The sequence below is a fragment of the Culex quinquefasciatus genome, chromosome 2 (assembly GCF_015732765.1).
Source record: "Culex quinquefasciatus strain JHB chromosome 2, VPISU_Cqui_1.0_pri_paternal, whole genome shotgun sequence".
Classification (NCBI taxonomy): Eukaryota; Metazoa; Arthropoda; class Insecta; order Diptera; family Culicidae; genus Culex; species Culex quinquefasciatus.
This window is the reverse complement of record NC_051862.1, coordinates 119,343,333-119,352,847: the sequence shown is the minus strand read 5'-3', so window position 1 is coordinate 119,352,847 and position 9,515 is coordinate 119,343,333.

The window sequence follows — 9,515 nt, the reverse complement described above, 5'->3', positions numbered from 1 at the left end:
TGCAAAAACAGCAAACTGAGAAAAAGGCATTTGAAGTTTGTCCCACACATAAGACTACGTGTTAAGTTTTCACGAAAAAACTGGATTTCCTCCCGATTTCTAGAACAAAGTACTGGTTGTTATAGGCTCTTTAGAAAGAGCACACGATTTTGAACCAAACTGCATCAATAACTCAAAAGCAGAGACGCATCGAGCTCTACAGGCTCAATAAAAACTCCTTACCTGCTCTGCATGGTAGAACAGAGCTAAGCTCTGTATGCAGCGAACAGAGCCAGCTCTGTATGGGGAAAAATAATATTGATTTGCATATATCTCAAAACCGATAAGTTTTAGAAAGTTGACATGTTCTAGAAAGTTGCTGGTACCAAAAGGTTCTATATTATTGTCTCAGACGTCATTACAAATTGGTTGATTTTAGTTGTGCAAAACAAGAAAAAACTATTTATTTTCTAAGATACAAGGTATAGAATATTTTTGTTTTCGACAAAGTTGCTCAACTACCAAAAATGAACAACTCTCTCGAAGACACCAAAGCTCTATCTTCAATAGACACCGAAATAAAAAATAAAAACTCTTTTTATAATAAATACTGCTTGCGACAAACACAAAGTGACCGCGTCGTAGGCACAGGTAATATGAGGCATGTTTGTTAGAGATCGTCTGAAGTGAAAACTAGTATAGCAGAGTGTTCATAGAGAGTTTTTATGTTAAATGCTCTCGTCTGGATGGTTGAAAGATATTTCAGATAAAATTATACAAATTTATAAAATTATATTCTTTTTATTGTACTGGTAAGTAATTAAGATTAGAAACAACAAAATTATTGCACAGCTATTTTTATGTTTGTCTTGACAAAACAAATGTTTAACAATATTACAAGTTTTGTACAACAAATTAAGATAAAAAACAATTTCAAATACGCAAGTTAAAAAAAAATAATCTTCTAACAATTATTTTAATTTTATAAAAAGAAAATCAGTTAACATAAGTTTAACCTTATAAAGATTTCAGGAAACTTTTCTATTTTATTTAATTCAACAGAAAAAACTATATTTTTCAAGCAAGATAACCATAAGAAAGTTTCAAGCTCTAAATAATCTCTATGATATTTTTTTACATTTTGTCACCTTTTTTACAATAAGAAAATGAAATTAAATAGCAAGAACCATTTTTTCTTTATTTCTCAAGCCAGGAAATCAGTGAAGAGTTTCAAGCTCTAAATGCTCTCTATGGAAATTTGCCATTTTATTACCTGTATTCTAAATATTTTTTATTTTTCAAACAAAGGAAAGCAGTGAAGAGTTTTTAGCTCTAAATGCTCTCTATGGAAATTTGCCATTTTATTACCTGTATTCTAAATATTTTTTTTATTTTTCAAATAAAGGAAAGCAGTGAAGAGTTTTTAGCTCTAAATGGAAATTTAGTAAAAACATAATCGACAATAAAATATATAATATATATCCAACTTAAATTTAATTACATTTTTCAACTCATTTGATGTTAAAATCTTGTAGCGAGAAAAAAAATAGCAAAATTTCCATAAAGAGCATTTAGAACAAAAAACTCTTCACTGATTTCCTGAAAAAAATAGAATACATGTAATAAAATGACAAATTTTCATAGAGAGCATTAAGAGCTAAAACCTCTTCACTGCTTTCCTTTGTTTGAAAAATAAAAAAATATTTAGAATACAGTTAATAAAATGGCAAATTTCCATAGAGAGCATTTAGAGCTAAAACTCTTCACAGCTTTTCTATGTTTGAAAAATAAAAAAAATTAGAATACAGGTAATAAAATGGCAAATTTCCATAGAGAGCATTTAGAGCTAGAAACTCTTCACTGCTTTCCTTTGTTTGAAAAATAAAAAAATATTTAGAATACAGGTAATAAAATGACAAATTTCCATAGAGAGCATTTAGAGCTAAAAACTCTTCACTGCTTTCCTTTATTTGAAAAATAAAAAAAATATTTAGAATACAGGTAATAAAATGGCAAATTTCCATAGAGAGCATTTAGAGCTAAAACCTCTTCACTGCTTTCCTTTGTTTGAAAAATAAAAAAATATTTAGAAACAGGTAATAAAATGGCAAATTTCCATAGAGAGCATTTAGAGCTAGAAACTCTTCACTGCTTTCCTTTATTTGAAAAATAAAAAAAATATTCAGAATACAGGTAATAAAATGGCAAATTTCCATAGAGAGAGCATTTAGAGCTAAAAACTTTTCACTGCTTTCCTATGTTTGAAACCCTTCACTGATTTCCTGGCTTGAGAAATAAAGAAAAAATGGTTCTTGCTATTTAATTTCATTTTCTTATTTTATTTAAAAAAGGTGACAAAATGTAAAAAAAATATCATAGAGATTATTTAGAGCTTGAAACTTTCTTTTGGTTATCTTGCTTGAAAAATATAGTTTTTTCTGTTGAATTAAATAAAATAGAAAAGTTTCCTGAAATCTTTATAAGGTTAAACTTATGTTAACTGATTTTCTTTTTATAAAATTAAAATAATTTTTAGAAGATTCAGTTTTTTTTTTTAACTTGCGTATTTGAAATTGTTTTTTATCTTAATTTGTTGTACAAAACTTGTAATTTTGTTAAACATTTGTTTTGTCAAGACAAACATGAAAATAGCTGTGCAATAATTTTGTTGTTTCTAATCTTAATTACTTACCAGTACAATAAAAAGAATATAATTTTATAAATTTGTATAATTTTATAAATTTGTATAATTTTATCTGAAATTTCTTTCAACCATCCAGACGAGAGCATTTAACATAAAAACTCTCTATGAACACTCTGCTATACTAGTTTTCACTTCAGACGATCTCTACCAAACATGCCTCATATTACCTGTGCCTACGACGCGGTCACTTTGTGTTTGTCGCAAGCAGTATTTATTATAAAAAGAGTTTTTATTTTTTATTTCGGTGTCTATTGAAGATAGAGCTTTGGTGTCTTCGAGAGAGTTGTTCATTTTTGGTAGTTGAGCAACTTTGTCAAAAACAAAAATATTCTATACCTTGTATCTTAGAAAATAAATAGTTTTTTCTTGTTTTGCACAACTAAAATCAACCAAATTGTAATGACGTCTGAGACAATAATATAGAACCTTTTGGTACCAGCAACTTTCTAGAACATGTCAACTTTCTAAAACTTATCGGTTTTGAGATATATGCAAATCAATATTATTTTTCCCCATACAGAGCTGGCTCTGTTCGCTGCCTACAGAGCTTAGCTCTGTTCTACCATACAGAGCAGGTAAGGAGTTTTTATTGAGCCTGTAGAGCTCGATGCGTCTCTGCTCAAAAGTGATGAAAATGCATATGGGACATTTATGCAATCATGGGCAGTATACTCCTATTGGAAAGAGCTGACAAGCAAGACAATTTCTGGCCTCAAAGTTATTATTCAAAATTGATTTAAAAATCGACTTTAAACCCTTTTTGGGTGTACAAAATGGAATTGTAGTGATGAAAATAAGCTTTATCGCTGAGAATGACAATATCTAGAGTTTTTTTAAAGTTCCTATAAAGGAGTTCCTATAAATGATTGTTTTTTTTTTTCATATATTTAAAAGACTTTGCATTACTTACGACGCTAACATTTCAAATAGTGCTGCCTCACGCAAATTCAATAAACATTGCACTATTTTCATTGTTATCGAGTGATTCCTGCAATATGGAATAAATATCTATACCTCAAATAGTAATTGAGTTCCTCTACATAGCTGCGTACCTGCATATTGAAAAAGGCTTCTTTTCCCATCAAAACAGTCAGTGTGTCGTCGCCGGAGGTTTTCCCTTGTAACATATGGCACGCATAATTATTATTTCCATTGCTTCTTTCTATTCCTGTGCACCGCATTAGGGTGGTTCCATTTACAATAAGTTCAAATGTAGCAGTCTGTTTGAAATTTTGTAAGAGAGGCATGCATGCAGAAGCTGTTTTTCAATAATTGATTTCCGAGTTTTTATTGATCACCCTAATCCTAAAACATGACTAGTTTATGCGTCATAAAAGGCAAGCTAGAATTGGAACCCCATTTCAAACGGTTGCAACTATAGAAGAGGAAAAGGTTGTCGTGGTCAATGCACGCATACAAAGTGTAGGTAAGAGCAATTAGCATAACAGTTGAAACCTGTCATGTGGCACCAAGTACCAGGTTGCAACGGAGCAACGATGACTGGTATTGAATGAAGGAGCGTGCCTAGGGGAATGTTACAAAGTTTTCAATTTTGGAAACTATAACAATAAGGGGTCGTGCATAAACCACGTGGTCTCCTTAGGGGGGGGGGAGGGGGTCCGAAATCCGACCGAAAAAAAACATGAAAAGCCATGGGGGGGGAGGGGGGGATCGACGGCTGACCACGTGGCCTTTAAAAAAATTTTTCAAAAAAAAAAAACAAAAAAATACGCGCTTTAAATTTACTTATATGCATACATTTTTTGTTACACTTCAAAACCATACAATTATTGTGTTTAAAATTATTACTAATATTTCAATGTCATAATATTTTCAAATTCAATATTGAATTATATATATATCAATACTTTGAGCCTGTAATTGAATGTACACTTTTTAGTACTCATGTAACTACGTTTTGCAAAAGTTTAAAAGCTGTTAAAAAATAAAGTGACAGTATCCAAAGTTAATATACCCTAAAAATGCGTACCAAAATGCAAACACTAATTAATTTTTTTGTTGATGGTATCAAGTAGCTAAAAATGTACTTGCAAATTTGCATTGAAAGTAGATGTAGTCTTCGATAGTTCTATTTTGGAACAACTTAAAAAATAAATATTGCTGACAATTTTATAAGATTTTCGTAACAAGGCAAAAAACTAAATATGTATTATAAATGAAGTGTCTAAAAATGATTCTCTGTGAAAAAAAAAATTCAAAATCTCAGATCTTAGCTAATTACCGTAGCTGGTCCTATAAGTGATCGAAGAATCTTAATCGAAAGATTTCCTTTTGACACTTAAAACAAACTCAAGATATCTTGTATCTCCTATCTCATGCAATATTTTTTTAAGTTCAAAGAAACTAAAAACCCCAATTTCAAGATTATTGCGCAAAATATCAGTTTCACTACCTCATTTGCAAGTGAAACGTCTTGCATTAAAAAGAAACCAGTAACGAAAAAACGAACGATACATACTTTAAGATTTACCAAAAAATTTGATGAATATTTTGATATAAAATATATTCCTTTTTTCATGGGTTACACAATTCGGATTGTTATATTACATAACATTTCATAAAATACACGTTTACTATCCATCGTCAAAGTTGTAGGTTATTTTTTTTATGTTAATAGGGACCATCTCTTGAGCCAAAGAGAATCATGGGCAAACATTTTAGATTTTTAGAGAAAAAAAGAGCTTCAAGCAAACATTGTTTTTGTTTCTCAATTAATTTGAAGATTAGGGGCCAAAGGTGCCCTTTCCTGAAAATATTGGTTTTTCTTTAAGCTGAGAAAATATACTATACCCTCAACTTCATATTTGAGATAAAACCACTCAAATATATAGACACATTAAAATAATTTAAGTTTGAAAGAGTCACTTAATTTTCAAATGCCGATATCAATTTGTGAAATAAATTTCAATACAATGCCGTCAGGATCAACATAAATAAAATTCATTAAAAAGATGGAACGGTACTTTAAACTCGCTGGTTCTCGGGCATAACTCAACCAACCGGGACATTTTTTTTTGAGTGAATTATAAGGATGTCTAGATGATCCTTAAACTTTGCAGAACTCGATATGATCAAATCTGTAATTTATGCGATCAAAAACGTCGTTCCAACTTTTGTTTGCTCTAGTAAAAAAAATCGCTCGAAAATCCGCGGAGACAAGCCCGAAAACCTGTGAGTTGAAGTTACCGTTCCAACGTTTTAGGGAGGCTTTGGCATCCGTGGGACATGCGTTGGGCGTCCCAGTGTTAATAATTTCAAAGATTTTGAAAAGATTGAAAAATTAACTTATTTAATTTTTTTTGTGTTTATTTTGAGGTAATATCTCCAACCAAAAGTTGGATCAAAATCTTAAATCGTAGATAATTGCCTATTTAAACAACTGAAAAAAAATGTAAAATAAATTCAAAATTTTAGCTTAATCTGTTTCAAATTTATCAAAACACGTAGTCGATAGCAAAATCAATTTAAAGTAAGAGTAAGACGTAAACAATTTGGATGTCCATGACTAAAAGCGTTGTCTACAACTTTTCCAAAGATACGAAATCGATTTTCGAGCAATTCTATACAAAATCGGTCTTTATTCTTAAATTTATTTTTTGATTTTTTTAATCCGTCTGAAACCTGTTTTGGTGCCCAAGCCATTTTGCATCATTAGTTTGTCCATATAGTTTTCCATACAAATTTGGCAGCAATGAAAATAAAAGATCTGTATCTTTTGAAGAAATTTTTGGTCGATTTGGTGTCTTCGGCAAAGTTGTAGATATGGATAAGGACTACACTGAAAAAATGATAAATGGTAATTTACTTTGCTTATTTTTAATTTCACTTTTTGTCACTTAAAAATGATTTGCAAAAAAACACTATTTTTATTTTTTTTAAATTTTGCCAATTTTTCAGAAATTTTCAGAATGGGCAAAAAATCGTTGTTTGAGTTATGAATGTTTGAATCAATACTGATTAAAAAAAAATCGAAGTATTGACCGCAACTTAATTTCAATTTTATTTTTCGATGTAAAATCGAATTTGCAATCTAAAAGTACATTAGTGAAATTTTCATAAAGTGCACCGTTTTCAAGTTGAGCATGAGCATGAGCATGAGCATGGTTGGCTGCCATTGAGCTGCTACTCCTTTATTGACGGATCAGCTGAAGTTAAGCAATGAATCAAAAATGATCAGTGGGAGCCAACCATCCGTTCACTGTTTAACCTCTGAAGATCCCTACTTTATAAGTCAATACCGGCGCCCTCCCAAGAAGCCTGCAGTTCAACAAAAAGGAGGAATGTTAGTCCGATAGTTGAAGTTGCAGACTCATCAAGCACATAGTTTTTCGCTATATACTTGTTGATACCGCTTGAGACCGTTGAATCCACAGCATCTCCTTCAAGCATCACGTGATTTTTTTTTTGGGTTAGTAGGATAAGGTATTGGCTTTTCGATGCCTCCCGAGCTACGACGCTATAGGGAGGACTTTCATAACAGACCCGTCGCCGAGCCTTCCGAGCAACGATGCTATGGGAAAGTCTTTCTGGTTAACACACAAAATCACACAGTTATTTTGCTCCACTATTAACTCGACGATCCAAATTGTCAGTGCGTCTTTCGATCATTATATAGAAATAGCTTTTTCACCGCAAAAAATAAAACCTTATTCGAAAAATTTAAACACATTCCACCCGACGCCGTGCCTTCCGATCAACGATGATATAGGAAGGGCTTTGAAAATCACAAAACATCACTTTTCACTCTGAATATTTTTTTACGACCACGTGTTCCCTTTGCCAATTATGCACTGATGACGCTACATTTTCAGAGGGTAATCTTCTCCTCGCAGCACACAATTCACGACAAAAATGCGAAACAAAAGGCACACAAAAAAAATCACCTTTCACTCCGAATATTTTTTTACGACCACGCGCTCCCTTTGCCAATTATGCACTCACTCGAACAGCGACACAAAAGAGACGGAAAATAACACGAAAAAAACAGGACTGCGCGTCCCGAAAAGCACCACACTAATCAAAGTGCACCGTTTTCAAGTTAAAGCTATTTTTAGGTAACTTTTTTTAATTAGTTGCAGTTATTAATTTAAAAAATAAGTGCCCATGTTTGCCTAATTTTGAAAAAAAATATTTTTGAAATGCTGAGAAAATTCTTTGTTGCTTTGTTGCTAAGATATTGCCATGCAAAGATTTTAAAACAGAAAAATGGATTTTACTACCCAAACAACCGATAATTTTCTTATGTCGATATCTCAGCAACTAATGGTGCGATTTTCAATGTTTATAAATAAAACTTTCGTGAAATTTTCCAATCTTTTCGAAATCAATATTTTCAAAAAAATAAGACTAACATTTCAAAAGGTCGTAATATTGAATGTTTGTCCCTGTCTCTGATTCTGGTATGGAGAAAAAAATTAAACAGCTCGACTTTTTTGGACACACTGAATCATTGGAATCAATCATGCTTAATTAAAAAGAAAAGTTGCTTTAGTTTGGATTTTTATGAATGTTTGGAATAAAATAAATATTAACTAGGAGCTTTCATAACTAGATATTTTCCTTAAAATAAAATGAAAATATTTTTTTCCTGAAACAAAAATTTTCTATTTAATTAATTTCGATTTTAAGAAAATATTTTAAAGCGCATTTAAATTAAATCAGGAATGCTGTTTATATATCAAAATAGCTTTAATTCTTAAAGCATATTTATTCTGGATGCAATTAATTGCACTGCAATTCCATAATTTTGAATACATATGTTTTACTAAGTTGCTTGTTTTGTTGAGAGTATTTTTTACTTTCTGTACCATTTCAAAAAATTGTTAACTGTTATTATTTACCTTAAACTTTGAGACATGATACTTTTTCACACTTTTAAGTGAATTTCTGTTTTTTATATATATTATTCAATTGGTTTTAATGGTGTTACAGCACCTACACAAATTAAAATGTTTTCTGTTTGACCCCCTCTAAAGGGTGAGTTTGAGTTAATTTTAAAACGATTGGCATTTATGAACGGTGTGATTATACTAGCCATATTCTGGGAAAATGTTGGTAAATTTAGGAGCATTCCCCAGCAATATTTATTTCGATATAATTTGAAATGTTTTTATTGTGTTAAAATAACAACAGTAATATCGTTTTTTGACCAAAAGTCACCACCACTGACGGTACATCATTTGTGGATAAACATTTTTGAAATCTATACTTATTTTGTTTTTTTTTTTAAGATTTTTCACCTGGGAGGAAAAAGCCACGTGGCCATATAGGGGGGCGGGGGGGGGGGGGTTGGCGTGAAACCACGAAAAACCATGAGGGGGGAGGGGGGGTCAAAAATTCACCAAAAAAAGGCCACGTGGTTTATGCACGACCCCTTAAGGGCAAAAGCTGATCAACAAAACTCACCTAGTGACACGTAGAGCTTTGGTCGCACGTTTTCCTGCCAGGCACATAAGTTTCCAACAACAAACACGGTTACAACAATGAAAGCAACGATCTGTCCGTACAGCAGCTGATGGTGTGACCGGTCCGCCGAGCTGGCCGACGACGACAACATGGCTGGACCGTGCGGAAGGATGCAGCAATCGCGCACCCTCTTTCCACCGGAATCACACCTTTCGAATCAACAACACTGACGATTCTTCCTTTTTTCTTTCTTTCTTTTTTGGTGGGATCGTAGGATTGCACTTAATACACTATTTATCTTCTTCTTAGATTTGGTTTCGTTCACGAGTGATTAGCACATTGATGCTAAAATATTTTGCGCGCTTTGTTTCCCCTTAAAATGGGCTCGAAGACTCTAATAAAGATG